A 20,179-nucleotide genomic window follows, 5' to 3' on the forward strand; every position below is an offset into this window, starting at 1 on the left:
ACATTACACTTTGCACCTTGGGTGGACTTTAGAGGTGGCACCAAGGAGGGCGGAGTTTTGTGCTCCCTCTCCTTAGTCTTCTTGCACCCCTTGGGCAGACTTTAGACAAGGTCCCCACCAGTTGACATGCTTGGGCGGACTTTAGGTTATACCCCTATACACCCCACATATATGGCGGACTTCCTTGAAGGCTTCTCTTGGGCGGACTTTGGAGTGTTGGCCATCATGGCCTCTTCAACACATGGCGGACTTTAGGAGGGTCTTCTCTTCATGGCCTCCCACATCATGACATCATTTGAACCTGCAAAAACCCTTGTTAGCTAGACTTAGAAGAATTCTTAGAAAAATTTCAAAATTTCACAGCTTAATCAAATTTAACCGGATTAACTTGAAATTTGAAATCCATGCATAGGTGGATCATCTGAAGCAGTAGGATCCCTAAAATCTAGGGATTTAGCTTTTTAGGTCAAAAATTGGAATTTTTGGATCCCAGTCGAGGCAGGTCAGTGGCAGCAGTGTAAACCCTAGGTTCGCATCCCAAAAAAGCAAAAAGCAGGGATCCCTAAAATCTAGGAAAAACTTTCTAAAAATAGCCACACCGAGGATCAAGCTGAAAATGCCAAAAACCAAACTTCCTAAAAAATAGGAAAAAGCAAAAAGCAAACTTTCTAAAAATAGAAAGTTGTCCAAATTCGTCCAAATCAATTGCGATCTTCGTCCTTTGGCCTTTCTAAGCACTCTGGTTGTGTTCGTATTTTGGAATCACATAATTTGCAAAAACTAGCTTTCAATCGTCAGGGCTTGAAATGCTCAAAACCAGACAAGGCTTGGTGAAACTGTAGCGGAAGGTCATAGGACACTAACAAAACCCTAGAAAGCAGGAAAAGAGAGGGTCCCCATTTGCAATGGGGCGATGTGTGAAAAAGGTCACAACACGGCCTCAAAGGCCATTTTGTGAATTTCGGCATATGGACCGTTTTGAGAGTTTGACGTTTTCTATGTTTTTGGCCTTTAACGGTGTTTGGTGGATTTCACGATTTTACCCCTTTTTGATCATTTTCGGGTGTTGAATGGACTTTGTGAGTTTTAAGAATTTTTATTTTGGTGCAGAAAGCCCATTCGCGATACTTGAACCTTGAATGCCTTTCACTCTGCAAGTGAACTTCAGGTGAGTTGAGCTTTTTGGGCGAATTTCGGGTTCCTTGGTGAATTCGGCTTAAAGAGGACTTTGGCGCGATTATGAACTTCGTTATATTTTTCGGGCTACATCGTCATTTTATGAGTTTTAACCATTCACTTGATTTCCAACTAAAAAGCCACTTTCGCGAACTTGTGAACACTTCAAGATTTTTGGGTCAAAATGATTATATCGCGCAATTTGGAAGCTTCATCCATTTTCGGGGTATGCAGTGAAAATGCGCGATTTGCGGGTTTTAAACATTTTTGGCCTTCTAAACCAATTTCCAAAATTTTGGTTTCTAACTCCATTTCGGCCAAAAGAAGCTATCTACGCGATTTTGAACTTGCTTTGAAACTTCGGCTTAAGTGAAGATTTTGCGAGATTTATCTTATTTAGGCTTTCACGCCTTTCTTCATTCCTCTCCTAATACGCGAGCAGACCAAACTATGGGGGTATCCTGTCCAGGACGAGCATGGGTGCAAAATGCACAACAAATAAATTATAAAACAGAAACTTAAATTGTAGAATTTATAAAAAAATTACCTTCACAATCTCAACACAAGGGATCCAAAAGCGTCCTTCATCAAAAATGCAATCTGACATATCTATCCTTGGAGCGGTAGCAGCATAGGATGAGGAAGCCCACTCCTCACTAACAATCATACATCTCAAAGCCGCCTTACACTGAAGCATGGACTGTAATGTAATGAAGTTAGTGGCAAATTTGGTGATTCCGGGACGAGCTAACTCCCTCTTCTCCGTGTATTGCCTCATAAGAGCTAGCACCCATGAATGTTTATATACAAATTTGCAAAAAAAATTTGCCCTTTCTACATATCTCTTAATCCATGGGAGTTTCTCGATATCCTCCAACATGAGGTCAATGCAATGGGCGGCACATGGAGATCAAAATATAAATGGGTGCCTCTTCATAAACAGTCTATCTATAGCAACATAATTTGTTGCATTATCAGTGACTACCTACACCACGTTCTCCTCACCCACGTCATGTATCACCTCCTCTATTGCCTCACATAGGAATGTGGCATTTTTGCAGTGTGCGGAGACATCAATAGACTTGATGAAAACAGTGCCCCCTAAAATTAAAAATAAAGCAAGATCAATGATCATTCAATAAAGCATTAAATAAAAATTCAAAAAAAATTAATGACTAAATGAAATTAAAATTAATCAACCACCTGCGAAAGAAACAAGAAAATTAAGGAGAGTTCTATTTCTCCTATTTGTCCATATCTGGTGTTGATCCTGTAAATCACCCTTCACATCACGCACTATATTTGACAAAATTGGTCCCCTTAAATAAGATTCAGAAGGGGCTTTGAACTAAGCCCTGCATATGGTAATGGCATCAACCATTTCCTACAAATAAGGAGACCTGTCACAAATAAATTAAATGAGATATGTACTATGTACAACAAAAAATCAAACTATAAATATTAAAACAATCAAACAAAAAATATTCACTTGGCTACAAAGAATGGAATAGAGCAATAGTACCAAAACATGTCGTCTGCCAATCTAGCGACGTTATGGACCTCCTTGTTCCAACCCATGCTCTCAAGCGACGGTTGCGAGCCAGGAGTAGTGCGAGGCTCAAAGTAGGAATCCAGCCTAGATTTACAAATTCTAGGACCAATGCTAACACTCCCACTACCACTGGCAATGCCAGGACCATGAGCTCTAGCAAAAGCAGAAGCACTAGCACTGGCACGATATGGAGGCATGGAAGAAGGCCCTCGAACACAACCAATGCCCGCCAAATCCTCCTTTTGCTTCTTCACCATTTCCTTCTTTTCTTCAAGTGCTTCAAGTTGCACATAGCACTCACGTGTACCCTCAACAGTTGCTAATGTACATGGTTCAGCATCATGGCCACGTATGCCGGCAAGATGGTATTTTAATCTATATATTCCTCCATGGAATATTGTTTTACAAAATTTACACTTTGTCTGTGTGTTTTTTTGCCCCGAAAAATCTTCATGATATTTCCAAGCGGGGTCCTTTCTAACTGGGAGTTTAAAAGTAGACATTGTATGATTGTAATGTGAAAATTGAGGCAAATAAAAAAGTCAAGGTTGCTACAATAAGACACTATTACAAATACAAAAGACATTAATATTTGAGAATTTGTGCATTGACATAAATTAATATAAAAAAAATGTACATTTTTTTCAAAAAACTAATGTAGCTACTAAGGTAGGGTTTGTAAATTTTTTTAAAAAGAAATGTAGGGTTTGATCAAAATTTCTAACCCTACTTTTTTTTAAAGAAATTTACAACCCTATGGCTTACCTACATTAGATTTTGGTAGAAAATGTAAAACTTTCAAATAAAATGAATAGAAAATTAATCAAACAAATTACAATGAAATTTTTGCTTAAAAGAAACAAAAAAAAAAACTCAAAAAATCAATCTTACCTCTTACAACAAGCTTGAAATGAGATGAAAACTCTTCCTTACCAACTCTTGATGCACCAAATGAAAGTATAATGCAGCCCCAATGTGATTTAAGGATGAAATCTTGAGCTTCCTCCTTGCTGTTTTTCCTTCAATGAACTGTTGTTTCTTCTCACAACTCACCTTTCTCCTCCTATTTTGCCAAATGAATGAAATAAAGTTCACTTTTAGACTAAAAGCATAATATAAACAAACAAAAAATCAATTGAAAACATATTGTAAGTTGTTTTTTTTTTAACTTAGAATGTCATTGTCGTCGGTCGAGTCTAGGAGTAGGGACTCACCAATCTCGAAGAGTCTAGGTGAGTGCGAGTCCAAGCGAGTCTGGACCCCAGATTTGGCCGAGTCCAAGTCCAGGAGATTTTGGGCAATTTTCGTTTCTCTGCTTCATAGTGTTGAAGGAAAATAGGTTTTTTCACAACGAAACTGTACACATTCACAACACAACTCACAACCTGCAATAAAACATGTGTTTTTCTGCCTATAGGTGCTGGAATGAGATTTACATTGAAGGATTTGTATGAAAATCACAAGGACATAAATCAATCATGAGGTTGCACACAGTAGAACATCATATTGAGAAGGCAAAATAATTTATTTTATTAACAAAAGTATACTTACAGCAGTATAGGACTGAAATGTTTGTTTCTAAATCATCATAAAATAAAGTATTACGACAGTATTCTCAGTATGAGATTGAGTTTGAGTTACAAAACTAGCTTATAGCTTGAAAGAAAGAACTATTGCAGTTACAATCCTTAGTCTACAACCACCAAAACTCACTGAACTCAGACCCTAGGCATCTACTTATGTTGTTCCACAACTTCCTGGTAATCAGCAAAACGCTATGAGGAACAAATGACGTGCTTTCATTGGTTGTTGGGTCAAACCTTATCCTTGGAGTGTTGGAAGAGTCCTCCTCTTATTTGACTCTACAAAAGCTCTTAGTTGGCATCGAAGAAGATGATGTTTGACCTTTGAAAGCTCTTTTCCCTTAATTGTTGCTAGAAAAACTCCTACAGGTTTACCAACTGCTCAACTGCCCTTTATTGTCACTTCCATGATGATAGGAACTTCCTTTACATGTTTCTTTTATTGATAAATGTTCCATAATTGCCTTTGCATCTTCAACCTTTCAACCTCCAACCTACAAATTTGTAGGAAAATGCATTCCAGCTGTGTATGAAGGATCATCAAGACTTTCTTTTATTGATAAATGTTCCATAATTGCCTTTCCATCTTCAACCTTTCAATCTCCAACCTACAAATTTGTAGGAGAATGCATTCCAGCTGTGTATGGAAAAGATTTGACTCATCTAGGGTTCTCAAAAGTACTTCAATCTTATCCATTAATGCTTTCAAAGGAACTACTCTTGCATTTATTACCCCTATAGGGTCTTCATGCATGCCAATAAATCATGTAAGTTTCATAAAAGTGAAGTAGCCACCTTCGAAGATGACTATTCTTGTTGTCTTTGTCAACACTTTCCACTGCCTCTAAGTTATACACATAATTATGATACATTTGATTTCACTGCTCCCACTATCAAGTTGCAATCTTTGCTTGAGAATTATTGTCATCACTATGCTCCATGATCTTTTCCTCTTGTTGACTCAGGATCATCTTCTATTGTTGTCAAATAATGACCGGGGAGAGGTAGGATCCCCGATAGGGCCATTCGGTAGAACAAATATGTATAGCAGCCTTCTATTCATTGTTCCGGTGTGATACCTCTTTGCACTGTCATTTCCTTTACATGCTTGCCATTTCACACCAAATCCTTGAAACTTGCCTATCCTTGGTTCCTGCCTTTATTTTCACTGCCAATATCTCTGTTTACACTGTCCCATTTCCTTTATGATCTCATTTGTTCCTAATAGCATGTTGCTGATTACCAGGAAGCTGTTCAAAAACATAAATAGACGCCTAGTGCTCGAGTTCAATGCATTCTAGTGGCTGTAAACTGAGGATTGTAACTCAAATAATTATTTTCTTTCAAGCTATAAGCTAGTTTTGTAACTCAAACTCAGTCTTGGAATGAGAATACCATCGTAATAATTTATTTTATGACGATTTAGAAACAAACATTTCAGTCATATACTGCTGTAAGTATAATTTTATCAATGAAATAACGCATTTTGCCTTCTCAATATGAAGTTCTACTGTGTGCAACCTCAAGCTTGATGTATGTCTTTGTGATTTTCATACAAATCCTCATTCATCCAAAACCCTCATTCACCCCTAAGGCAAAGCCTCAATCGTTTATCTCTCGTTCCACCTTCCATTCTTTGATCTTGATTATCCTATCCATATCCTCCATCATTTAAGCTTCATCTTATCTAAGCCTTCCCATCCCACCTTTGATCTTGGTTTATCTCTTAGCTGTCCTATCCATAGTTTAAGGACTTGGAAGACTCACCTCGGACTTGCCCAAACTTGCGTGTTTGTTGGCAGGCCAAGTTGACTTGCCACAGACTCGTGAGTCAAGTCCAGGAGAGTCCTCGGCGTAGACTCCCAAGTCTGTGACAAGGACTCGGGCAAGTCTAACGTCGAGACTCCCAAGTCCTTAAAATAGAGTCCCGTCGCTGCTTTACATGCCCAATCCAGTGTTTAAACTCTTTTTTTTTTTCACTCATTTGTCATTTGTTACTACTCAAAACAGGTTTGTAGGGTTTGAAGGAGAGGAAACAAGATCAAACAACAAAAAAGATCTAGGTAAACATTTTTCTTCTCTTTTTTTTTCATTTCCATTTTTTGAAAATGGATATGCTGGTTGTTGGTTGAAAATTTTGTACACCTAGAGGGATGTGCAAAATTATAGTTTCTACCACAATGTGTGAGTATGATACTCTCCTAATTTAGGGAAGGCTCCCCCTATCTACTAACTAATTTAATCTAATATGGGTAGGACAACAATCTTTCCTCTTTTTTCAAGGAAAACTATATTATTTTCTCTTCACAGAAAAGTAATGACAGTTGTAAAGAAATAATAACAGCAACTTTTTAAAGCAAAACCGAGAGAGGAAATGAAATTCCCTAAAAGCACAAAGACTTTCCTCAGCTCCTTCGGGACAAGAGAACAATAACAAGCACAAAGTCTTGAATATCTGAAATCCTATCTGCCCTTTTATAATGATAATTTAAGAACAAAGTACAACGTATAGCAGCGCAAAGTCTCCAAATATGATGCACTTTAAAAACTACTTCAGATCGAAATTACTACAAGCACAAAGTCTTGCAACACTTCTCAGCTTCAAATCACAAACTAAACTAATTAAGCCTTCAATATCTGCAACACAAAGTCTGCAAGTATTTGGGGTGAAGCTCTTCTTAACAGCCTTCTACAATCTTCAACTAAGCACAAAGAACTACCCCAATATGACACAAGAACACAATGGGAACAAGGTAAGATTTCAACACAAAAACTGAAATCCCACACTCCTTTATATTACTCAAAAGAGAACAATTTACAACTATAAATCTCAAAGTCTTTATGAGTAAAAAATTCTGCAGAATTTACTTGCTTGCAAAAAGATAAGAAATACAATAGACCCTCTCCAATATATATAGGAAAGGAGCCTTAAGAAAAAGGTGGGAGGATCCTAACTAACTTGAGAAATCCTCTCAACCACCATGACTTATTCCAACTACAGTCCTAATCTAACTCAACTTGTAGTTGCCTTATATGTAATTACATTTTACAAGAATGCAAGTGAAAGTGACACATGCAATCACAAAATTTGTCTTTACATGTAACTTGTCAAAAAAACAAAATACATAAAACAAAGAGTAAGTGTCATGAGACACTTTTTATTCCTTTACATTCCTAACTCCGAAAGACTGGAAATTGCTAATAGATCTCTGCAACTCATTAGGATTTGGGCTTGTTGTAGTTCTGGCAACTGCAACAGTCTTGATGATGACATCAAAACACCTTACTGTTGCCTCTTTGTGTTCCTCGGGAGTGGTTTGCATTTTATCAAAGAACACCTACTAATTCACGAACTTGTGAATCAAAGCTACGGCAAACTGCTTCGACTCTAACTCCTGAAGAAGGCTCGATGCTAAGTCATTAAGAATCATATTTTCAGCGAGTAGCTCTCCATCGTGACTTATGATTTTGAAGATACTTTGTCAAAACCAGAAATGATATCCTGCTCAGCTTCATCACTTATCTCAAGGGTGGCTTGCACAATCTTTGATGAGATCCTTGATGACCAATGACTTGTTTGTCATGACTTCTTCAAATTCTATGTATCTTTCCCTGTTCGGAATCACCATATTGTTGCATAAAATTTCTAGTTTGACCTGATCCATCTCATGCCAGATCTTCAAGTCATTTTCAATTGAAACTAGACTCTGGTTAAAAGTTTCCAAGGTCTGATTTAGTTTTACTTTTGCTGCTCTTACATTACTCAGTACATGAAATGCTTTTTTCACCACTTGGGTACTCTAATCAATCAGCTGATCTACCCAAGAATCCACTACCTTAGCCTTTCGAGCAGCTTTCTCAAATTGTTTGATAGATTCTTCAGAGGTGGAGGAGGTCAAAGGATCAACCTTCTCTAAAGAGTTTGTGATCTTCTGAATCACTGTAAAGAGCTGCAAATTATTTTCTTTAAGCTCGTCCTTCTTTGCAAGCAGCTCATCGTAACTTTGGACCAAAGAAGCGATGGAATCTTGGGCATCATGCTTGAGACCAGAATGTGTCTGTTTCCCAAGTTCTATCCTCGTGAGCTTGTAATCTGACAACTACATCTCTTCTGGCAGTTTCTCAACTAGTGGCTCTGCTACTTCTGCATATTTCATTATGTTCTTGTCCACTACCACCCGCGAAACTGTCTTTGCCTTCTTGGGAGCTCTGGGCTTAAGTTTCGCAACTTGTCGAAAATCAAAGATATCAGGACAGATCTCCACCTTCTTCCTCTTAGGTGTAATTGAACTCAACCATGGGGGTAGTTCTAATGAGTTCATATCAGATACAACAACTGTGGTTTCTGAAGAAACAGGCTCTACCTGTACCATAGTTGTGACTCGAGAAGGGGCTTTTGTCTGAATAGCAACAAGCGTCTGCTCGGATGACAAATCATGACTTGCCTTCGTCATAAATTTATCAAAACCTGTCGAGGAAGTATCGATCTCAAGAAGAGAAACATTACACAATATGGCGTATGAGGGATTTATATCAAAGACATTCTCCAAGTCACCACGAGAGTTCTCAACAAGTATCTCCATGCTAGTACAAGCACATGTACTTGGTTCCACAGGGTCCATATGAACGGTGGAGAAAGAATCCACATTTGTATCAATTGGGGACATAGGTACACCAAATGACAATTGTGGAAGGGCTATATGAGGAGATTTGGAACCTACAGACAAAGGTGATCCTGTTGTGTTTTCCTCACGAGTATCATTGTTAGCATCCTCAATAACATGAATTTGTCCTCTTGGTTTCTCCTTCCCTTTTAGTAACACTTCTTGAGGAAGGATAACCAAAGCTCTGCTGACTCTCAACTTGATTCTTGTATCGGAAGAGAAGGCACCTTCTTTAAAATTAATATTGACCTCAAATCTTCGTCCAACAGGTCCAGCTGAATTGACTTTGTTCCACCTTTGATCTTGATAGTTTTGGCATTGTTGTTTTTCAGCCAAGCATTGGTATTTGCAAGAATGGGCTGAAATCTATCAAAAATAGGATCACATTCTTTCTTCGACCATTGTGGAGAAGGAAGAGGAGCTTCAACAACTCCTTGTTCTATGTACTCCAGATCAAGAATATTTCCATCATCTACCATGCCTTCCAGAATCTGGGTCAAATCAAGATCAACAATCTGCTCAAAGGTGAGTCAGCTGTAATCCATCCTTCTGATTTCTTCTTTACTGTGAAGATCAACCCAGATATCTTCCAAACGATGGACATGGGTGAAAGCCCTCTTGATCTTATTCTTCATTCCTCGGTAATCAAAATCCTTCCTCGCTACGAACTTCTTCAACTTAATCTCCTGAAGTTCAATTTCCATTACTTTGGCTCTTGCTGAAGTATTCAAAGAGTACTGACCAATCTGTAATGGATTGTGTGAGGAAATGTTGATACCCAACTTATGATTGGCAAGTTGTACTACATGAACTGCCATCAACTGTCTTGCCAATTCCATCAAGATGATCTTATCTATAAGGTACCTCGACAGCATGTACGGTTGGCCTTCAAAACATCCAACTCTCATGTAGGCGAAAGTTGGGAACTACAAAAACAAGCAACCGTATTCATTCACTTTCCTTTGGGCTGCCTTCGAGACTCTTCTATCTTTGAGGGTCTTATCAAAGAGACACATGACGTGTCCAAAGAACGCATCCTGCACTCTTCTATAATCAATCCTGTTGGGTCTAAGAGTAAGCTAATCATAATATTTCCATACAGGCACTAGCGATCTGTCACCTTTGGTGGAAAGACCAAGAAATTGTCTGAGTGATGTTGCAATATACACCAAGTATGAATTCATATAAAAGGTGAGGGTATTGGGAACTTGTGACAGCTGCTCACACAGGTTGTCGCTGATGATTTCTCCCTAGAGAATGTGACATTGCCCCTTTCTCATGATCACAATATATTTGTACATTAAAATCTCAAACACGTTAGAGTGTTTCAAACCCATAATCTTGCTAAGAAGGGTGATCATATCGCCAACTTCTTCAATAAAGTCGCAGCGATAAAGCTTAGGCCATCTGGAAAAACAAGTTCTGGGAGTCTTCAGCCACTCGGCATTAATATGGCTGATGCACTTTGACCTTCTCTGATTATAGTGATCGAGGGCACTTTTCATTGTGATGTTTGCATACACTGGAGCTATAGGAACTCTGAAAATTTTATCGATAGTCTCTGGATCCAACTTGATAATGGCGTTCCCATCATCATTTGTGATTGTTCTAGTCTCCTTATCAAAGTGACATGTGCATGCAAGCACAAATTCAGGCTCTAAGGAAGCCACCGGAAATGAAGACACCAAATGAATATGACTGTTCATGAGCAACTGCATCCCATGTGTAGGCTAACCCTCTATTCTTTCCAAGAACTCAAACATGTCAACGTGTCCAATCTCTATGTCACAGATCTCATCAATGAGAGAGATCACCTGAGTGGGAGCAATCTCATTATAATATTTGTTGTATTTGTATTTCATATTTTTGTTTGGAGGTGATGTCGGCTCCTCTGACATCGAACAACAATCTGCATCATTGCGGAGAAAATTCAAAGGGATAAGAACATCTTCAACAGCAACTGGAGATTCCATAGTTTTCAAGCCTTGAAAACTAATGCTCATACCACAACTTGGGAAGGATTTCATTATGAAACAGCTTGGACTAACTCAAAGATGCTTATGGATAAGCTTGGACCACAATGGGAGGGCAAATCAGATCTCGTGGAGGTGATTGCAAGTGGAAAAACTTTCACTTTTCGTACTTGTAATCGGGTCTCCAAGACCCGACATGCAAGTGGAAAATGTGAAAGCATGGAATTATGAATACTTGTAACGGAAGGTTTGGGACCCAATTACAATTAAAGCATGAACGCAAAGCACTTTGGAAAGCATCGTGTCAAGAAGGGATATGACTGCAAGTGAAATGAGCGCACCAAACTAAGGGGAAATGACTATTTTGGCACTTACAGTTGGGTCTTGGGAGCCCGATTGCAAGTAAACAACAACGGGAAATAATGTATTTTACTTGAAGTTATTAAACTTGCAACAACATGATACAGACCTAACTTTGAAAGGCAATATCTTACTTGTAGTCGGGTTTCGAAACCCTGACTATGTAATGTCCCTTGTGTGGAGGTTGTCTATTCGAATTTTTAAGCCCTGCAAACCAACGTTAGTATACAAACAATATGAAAGATAATTAACATGTATATTTATTCGTGCAATTATAAAAGAATGTCATACGTTCTCCTACATATTTAACAAATAATATTAACTAATTTATTGTTATCTATAAAAAAGGATACAATACTTAAATGGACCTTACCTGGATTGACCCAACCCTCTATTGAGAAATATTTCTCAGTTAGGAGCAACCCAGGATGTCGTCCCCCTAAGGTCTCTATTTGGGATCTCTATTAATGAGTAAAAATCATTAATGTTCTCAAGCTTGGCAGAGATCCCACCCCTGCTCAAGCTTCTCTATCTCCACATATGCATATGGTTAGCCTCTACAAAATATATAATGTCTCTAAGAGATTCTCCATGAATCTCTCTCTGGATCCCCCTTGTAATCTTGGCATTCACTTATGCCCTCTGGTCTCTATGGCTCCTTTAAAAGGGAACAATTATCTTAGATATTATCAAGGACTTAAATATGCTTCTGTCCTGGAATATCTCAATGGTTTATTTAAGGGTTGATGCAATCACTTCGGAAGAAATGTAGATGGTTCCTCTCTCCTCATCATATGAGAAAATCATACAATCGGGTCATGAACATAGCAAGTGAAGGTAAGATGTCATGTAGTTTGAAGACAAGCAGAATAGGATACATAATGAAGTATTGGCTACTATATGAACCCGAGTAGAGAAGGTTGTGAACCCAGTGCCACATACTGAACAAGAGAGACTTTATAAAGCAAGTGTTGAAGCAATACAAGCTATGGATAAGAAACATCACAACTCAAATGCACCTCTGACATACACATTAATTAAAAGGGTATCTCTGTTTACTTATCGCTATGTAGTTTCAATTCGCAGTATTAACCACAGTTTAGGGTAATCTACTTACCGATGCCTTGCTGGTGGTGAATCCCGGAGGTGCTGGTGCGTGTTCCTCTCCCTCTGCGATTCCCTTTCCAACGCGGCTTCGTTCCTCTTATGTGTGAGCCTGTACGCGGGAGCTACAGGTTATGCGTTCGGGCGTATAGGGGCGTGGTCTCTTTACGCGGGTCTCCTTCCTTCACACTGTCTCCTTATGCGGGTATCCTTCCTTCGCACCGTCTCCTTCCCTTCCTCCTTCCTCGCGTGTTTTGCTTGGTGATAAATATTTCTTCTGCGGCCATGTTCCTTGGACGTGACTTTTGGAATGGCGCGGTTTGGGGATTATTTTGCCATGTTTGTTATGTTTAATCTAACTTTATTTAATAATTCGATGTATTTTATATGCTACCTCTTCATTTATTTTATTAACTTAATTTTATATTTTAATGATTTTTCCCCTATTTATTATTGTTTACTAGTTACTCTTTATTAAAATAAGCATGATTCATTATTTGATTTATAATAATCATTATTATTTATCATTTAGTTTACTTACAAATATAATAATCTATGATTAACGATTTATCATTTATTAATATAACAATTCATGCTTAATGATTTATTATTATTTTTAATTGATAATGATCAATGTGTCCTTGGTATTTTTATTAATCGGGGGTCATTGCAGTCCTTCCCTCCCGATTTTGCTTGTCCTCAAGCATTTTAAGATCCTCTTCCCTCTCCCAAGCAGCATCTTCATTGGGTAGTCCCTTCCATTTGATTAGGACCTCTTTCACGGTTCGGTTCCTCAACTTTTTCTCTCTAGTATCAATGATGACTTCTGGTTCTAGGATAAGTTGTCCCTCATCGTCAAGTGGGGGCAAGTTTTCACATGGCACCACTTGTTGTCCCAAAACTCTTTTTAATCTGGATACATGAAACACATTGTGAATTCGGCTATCTTTGGGAAGCTCTAATTCATAGGCCACTTCTCCCACCTTCCGTGTTACACGGTATAGTCCATAGAATCGGGGTTTGAGTTTCTCTGTCCCATTCTTTTTGATGGATGTCTGTTTATATGGTTGCAACCGCAAGAAGACTAGATCCCCTATTTCAAATGATCTCTCCACTCGTTTCTTGTCTGCATAGAATTTTTGCTGATTTTGATTTTGGGCATGATGTAGATTGTCTCTGAGTGCCTTCATGAGGTCAATATTCTTTAGGATAAACTCTTGGGAACTAGGTACTTTGCAATCTTGGGTGTTCAATCCCCCAAAGAATGGAGCTTCATAACTGTATAGTGCTTTGAACGGACTCATCCCTATAGATAAATGGTGGGTGGTATTATAACAATATTCTCCCAAATGCAACCATCTAATCCAACTTGTTTGTTGGCCTGTGACATAATTTCTTAAGTACCCTTCTATCCATTTATTGACGATCTATGTCTGCCCATCAGTCTGGGGGTGATAACTGGTGCTTGGTGTTAATGTTGTTCCTGCTAACCTGAAAAGTTCTTGCCAGAACTTGCTGAGGAATTTGCTATCTCTATCGCTTACAATGTTCTGGGGAAACCCGTGGAGGCAGAAAACTTCTCTAAAGAATAGTTCTGCTATTTGTTGTACTTTAAACTCTGAGGAGGTAGGAAAAAAATGAGCGTACTTTGTGAGTCTGTCCACCACTACATAAATGTTGTCTTTCCCTTGAACTTTGGGTAGTCCTGTTATAAAATCCATAGATATACTTTCCCATTTCTGGCTTGGGATAGGGAGTGGTTGTAATAGTCCTGCCGGATGTGATAATTTTGTTTTATTCTGTTGACATGTCATGCATTCCCGCACATATTTGTAAACGTCCTTCTTTAGTCCCTTCCATGAGTATTTTTCTCTTATATGTTTGTATGTTTTATAGTACCCTTGGTGTCCAGCTAGAGGGCTATCATGATACTCCCTTAGAATGGTGTCTTTCATTTTAGATTGAGGGGTTAGATATACCCTACCTTTGTAGAGGATAACATCATCCCAAACTCTGAATTCTTCACTAGGCATCTTCCCTTCCATGATCTCGGCGGTCAGGGGGTCTTTGGCGTATTCTGCTATTATATCTTTCTTCCAATCCTTTGTGACTTTAGTGATAATGTTGATGTGAGGTCGTCGAGATAAGGTATTTGCGGCTCCGTTATTCACCCCTTTAACATACTCTAAATCAAAATCATATGCTTGGACCCTACTCACCCATTTCTGTTGTCTATCATTTAGGTCCCTCTAGCTCAGGAAGAAACGCAAGCTGTTATGGTCTATTTTCACTAGGAACTTCCCACATACCAGGTATTGCCGAAACTTTGCTAAGGCGTGCATTATGGCCAACATCTCTTTATCATAGATGGAATAATGTTTCTCTGTTTCTATGAGCTTGCGGCTTTCGAAGGCTATCGAGTGTTTCCTTTGCATAAGAACAACCCCTATACCTTCCCCTGATGCGTCACATTGTAGTTCAAATGGTATGGAAAAGTCTGGAATGGCTAATACTGGGCATGAACTCATGGCTTCCTGGAGTTGTTCAAAGGCTTGTTGGGCTCTATTATCCCATGAAAAGGCTCCTTTTTTGGTCAAGTCTGTGAGTGGGGCTGCTATCTTGGAGAATCCTTTTACGAATCGTCGGTAATAACTGCATAACCCCACAAAACCTCTAAGTTGTGTGAGAGTTTTGGGTCTGGGCCATTCCTGGATGGCTCTGATTTTTTCTTCGTCCACACTCACCCCTTCTGCATTAATTTTATGTCCTAGGTAGAGTATTTCCTTAAGGCCAAACTCACATTTCGAGATTTTGGCATATACTGACTTTGTCTCTAGTATATTCAGCACTTCCTCAATATGTTTGAGATGTTCCTCCCATGTTTTGTTGTAAATGAGGATGTCGTCAAAAAATATGAGAAGAAACTTCCTTAATTGTTCCCTGAAGGTGTGATTCATACAAGATTGAAAGGTGGCTGGGGCGTTCGTAAGTCCAAAGGAAAGCACTAAAAATTCGAAATGCCCATAATGACATCTAAATGTTGTTTTCTGCACATCTTCCTCTCTCATTCTGATTTGGTGGTATCCTGACCTTAAATCAATCTTGGAAAAATAACAAGCTCCATGTAGTTCATCCATCAGTTCGTCGATCCTAGGAATAGGATATCTATTTTTTATGGTTTTTTTATTTAAGGCTCTATAATCAATACACATCCTCATGGTTCCATCTTTCTTTTTGACTAACACCATTGATGAGGCAAAAGGACTGCTGCTGGGCTGAATGTGACCCATTTCCAATAGCTCTTTAATGGTTTTCTCAATTTCCTCTTTAAACTTGTGGGGGTGTCTATAAGGTGTGGTAATCACTGGTTTTGCTCCTTCTTCTAATTCAATAGAATGTTCAAAACCTCTTTGGGGGAAGGCCGGGTGGAATGTCTCCAAAAACCTTTTTGTATCTTTCAAGGATGGGTTGGACGTCTATATGAATTCTCTATTCATCTGAAGGAGTTTTACCTAGTATCATACATTGGGCTACCCATTCACCTTGATCATGTCTAAGGATTTGTTCAATTTTATTACAAGACACTAGCTTGGGACACCCATCCGGCATGCCTTTTAGGGTCACTTGTTTCCCTTCATGCTCAAAACATATCTCTAAATTAGGGCAATCCATAACGAACCGCCCCAAACAATTTATCCATGGCATTCCAAGGATGACATCATTTTGTATGTTTGCTACATAAAAATCTCTTTTGATCGTATGTTTCCCAAAAGTGATTTCTACCTGCGGGACTATTTTTGTACATTGATTTATGGATCCATCTGCAAGGGCGACTTTAAATCCTGGAAAGTTTTGGGTTTTTAGTCTTCTTTTTGTCGCCAAGTGTTGGCTAATGAAGTCATGTGAAGCGCCTGTGTCTACTAAGGCAACCACCTTCTGTCCTTTAAGAGTTCCTTTAATTCGAAAAGGTCTATTCATGTTCTGAGTGATGACTGCTAGTGATCCCTCTGTTTCGTCGGTCTTAGCCCTCTTGCTAAATTCTTCTATTTGGTTTACTTTGCCTCTCTTACATTGATGCCCTTTATCCCAAGGCTCTTTGCATTTGAAACGTAAATTTTTCTTCATTAATTCATCCCTCTTTTGGCACCTATGTCTTGTACTCCAAGGCTCCATACATAAATAACATGGTTTCTCTAAATTCTTTTTCCATGAATCATCTCTTCGGTAGGGCGGTTTGGAGGGGTAGACCTTTGTCTTTTCTTTGGATTGGTTAGACTCAACCCTTCTTGCTTTCCTGATAGCCTCGGCTAAATTTTGGGGTTCGAATGGTTTCACTACATTTTTGGTTCGATCTTTGAGCCCCTCTATAAACATATGAGTTAGCCGTTTCTGGGATAGGTCAGGAATCATAACAGATAATTCTTGGAATTTGCTAATAAATTCATCCACTGTGCCCGTTTGTTTGAGGAGCACTAATTCTTGAAAATACCATTCGGAGTCTTTTTCGTCAAATCTGCTAGTAAGTTTTTGAGAGAATTCCCCGTAGGAGTTAATATTTTGATGACCTAGGGAAACAAGTCCATTATGCCACCATTCATGAGCTGCTCCTTCTAGATGGAGAATTGCAAATTGGAGGGCGTTCTCTTCTGTCATGGGGCTTAGAGTGAAATAGATATTTAGATTTTGTAACCATGCGTGGGCTGTGAGTTTCCCTGATCCGCCAAAGTTGGGAAGGGATATTTTATTCACTTTGTGTTGGAGTTCTTTATTTTTATGCTTCCTGGGTGCTTCCCTACGCTTGTCTTCGCAGAAATCTCTAAAGGATACCACTTCCCTGATATGGAGGTCTAGATCGGCATATGCTCTTGCAATGTCCTCAGTGCTCATTCTGTGTTGTTCCACTCCCTCCTCTTCCTGCGATGGTTCATCGTGGGGTAAGAATCGGGGTTGGGGTACTCCGGATGTCGAGCTTTCATTATTATTCTCAGAATGATTAGAGCTAGTATCCCTTTTTTCGGTAGTATGCCCTTTTTTGTTTGAGTTCCCCATAGATTTCAAAGCTTCTAGGAGGGCTTGATTAGATTCTTTCATCTCCTTAATCAGGGTGTGATTTGTTTGTTCCAAGTAAGATCTCACCTCATTGGCGAATTCATTCATGTTGGGTTTCTTTTTCCTTTGGTAGACTAACATAAACTCCACAGGATGGCAAGATTATGCTCTGATACCACTGTAATGTCCCTCGTGTGGAGGTTGTCTATTCGAATTTTTAAGACCTGCAAACCAACGTTAGTATACAAACAATATGAAAGATAATTAACATGTATATTTATTTGTGCAATTATAAAAGAATGCCATACATTCTCCTACATATTTAACATATAATATTAACTAATTTATTGTTATCTATAAAAAAGGATACAATACTTAGTTGGACCTTACCTGGATTGACCCAACCCTCTATTGAGAAATATTTCTCAGTTAGGAGCAACCCAGGATGTCGTCCCCCTAAGGTCTCTATTCGGGATCTCTATTAATGAGTAAAAATCATTAATGTTCTCAAGCTTGGCAGAGATCCCACCCCTGCTCAGGCTTCTCTATCTCTACATATGCATATGGTTAGCCTCTACAAAATATATAATGTCTCTAAGAGATTCTCCATGAGTCTCTCTCTGGATCCCCCTTGTAATCTTGGCATTCACTTATGCCCTCTGGTCTCTATGGCTCCTTTAAAAGGGAACAATTATCTTAGATATTATCAAGGACTTAAATATGCTTCTGTCCTGGAATATCTCAATGGTTTATTTAAGGGTTGATGCAATCACTTTGGAAGAAATGTAGATGGTTCCTCTCTCCTCATCATATGAGAAAATCATACAATCGGGTCATGAACATAGCAAGTGAAGGTAAGACGTCATGTAGTTTGAAGACAAGCAGAATAGGATACATAATGAAGTATTGGCTACTATGTGAACCCGAGTAGAGAAGGTTGTGAACCCAGCGCCACATACTGAACAAGAGAGACTTTATAAAGCAAGTGTTGAAGCAATACAAGCTATGGATAAGAAACATCACAACTCAAATGCACCTCTGACATACACATTAATTAAAAGGGTATCTCTGTTTACTTATTGCTATGTAGTTTCAATTCGCAGTATTAACCACAGTTTAGGGTAATCTACTTACCGATGCCTTGCTGGTGGTGAATCCCGGAGGTGCTGGTGCGTGTTCCTCTCCCTCTGCGATTCCCTTTCCAACGCGGCTTCGTTCCTCCTATGTGTGAGCCTGTATGCGGGAGCTACAGGTTATGCGTTCGGGCATATAGGGGCGTGGTCTCTTTACGCGGGTCTCCTTCCTTCACACTGTCTCCTTATGCGGGTATCCTTCCTTCGCACCGTCTCCTTCCCTTCCTCCTTCCTCGCGTGTTTTGCTTGGTGATAAATATTTCTTCTACGGCCATGTTCCTTGGACGTGACTTTTGGAATGGCGCGGTTTGGGGATTATTTTGCCATGTTTGTTATGTTTAATCTAACTTTATTTAATAATTCGATGTATTTTATATGCTACCTCTTCATTTATTTTATTAACTTAATTTTATATTTTAATGATTTTTCCCCTATTTATTATTGTTTACTAGTTACTCTTTATTAAAATAAGCATGCTTCATTATTTGATTTATAATAATCATTATTATTTATCATTTAGTTTACTTACAAATATAATAATCTATGATTAACAATTTATCATTTATTAATATAACAATTCATGCTTAATGATTTATTATTATTTTTAATTGATAATGATCAATGTGTCCTTGGTATTTTTATTAATCGGGGGTCATTGCACTACCAGCCATCTTAGCACATGCAAAACACATGAATACAACGGATTGCTTTTGAGGATTGATCTCTTGAATGGTTGGTATGGTGAGAAGATATTCTAACATAATCTACTTGTAGTCGAGTTTATAAGACCCGACTACAAGTAGATATGTTTCACTTGCATTTCATCAACTTGTAATGACATGTGATAAACCCGATTTTAAAGGCAATAATTAACTTGTGGTCGGGTTTGGAAACCCGACTACAAGTCATTTGAATTCTAAAGACTTGCATGATGAAACGAATGACCCGAATTTGAAATGGAAAACGGATGAAAAATTTGTCTCCTGGTGAGAGGCGTAGGGGAAGAACATAAAGCTATCAAAAGTTACAACAAAGGAAAGAACTTGATTCGGTTAAAAACAGCTATGAACCTTAGCAAGACATGAATCATGGCGTAAAGAAAAGAGAAACCCAATTGCTTGTGAGACCTGATCACAAGCAATCAAAACTTGCAATATGAACATTCTAACACAAGCAAAAAAGAAAACCCTAATGCAAACAAAGAAAAGAAAGAGGAAATCAAAGACATACCTGAAAATGAAAGGTCGCCCAAACACCAAAGAATACGTCTTGAAAAACAACGAAAAAAAATCCTTGACAAACTTTGAAAGGATGAGCTTCAAACTTATAGGCAAAACAAGAAAGACTCCTCTTCCAACGCAATCTCCTCCATATTGATTGAACTCCTCAAAAATAGCAGAGGAAGATCATCTAAAGTGGACTCCTAAAAGATGAATCAGCTTGAATTTGGAAGAGAGCTCTAAAAACCCAATAGCAAAAAGGCTTAGGAAAAAAAAGAAGACTTGTAGTCAGGTTTCTAACATCTGACTACAAGTATTAAAAGACTTAAAATAAAGACTTGTAATTGGGTATCAAAAACCCGACT

The 20,179-nt window shown here is 38.6% G+C and overlaps 1 protein-coding gene across 2 annotated transcripts in view; it reads right to left on the reverse strand.

The window, feature by feature from the left end:
* Positions 1-20,179, reverse strand: part of LOC131078616 (putative tRNA pseudouridine synthase) — a 240,509-nt gene that overhangs the window by 49,163 nt on the left and 171,167 nt on the right. The gene's annotated exons all lie outside the window — the stretch shown is intronic.

This window comes from Cryptomeria japonica, chromosome 3, assembly GCF_030272615.1.
Source record: "Cryptomeria japonica chromosome 3, Sugi_1.0, whole genome shotgun sequence".
Lineage (NCBI taxonomy): Eukaryota > Viridiplantae > Streptophyta > Pinopsida > Cupressales > Cupressaceae > Cryptomeria > Cryptomeria japonica.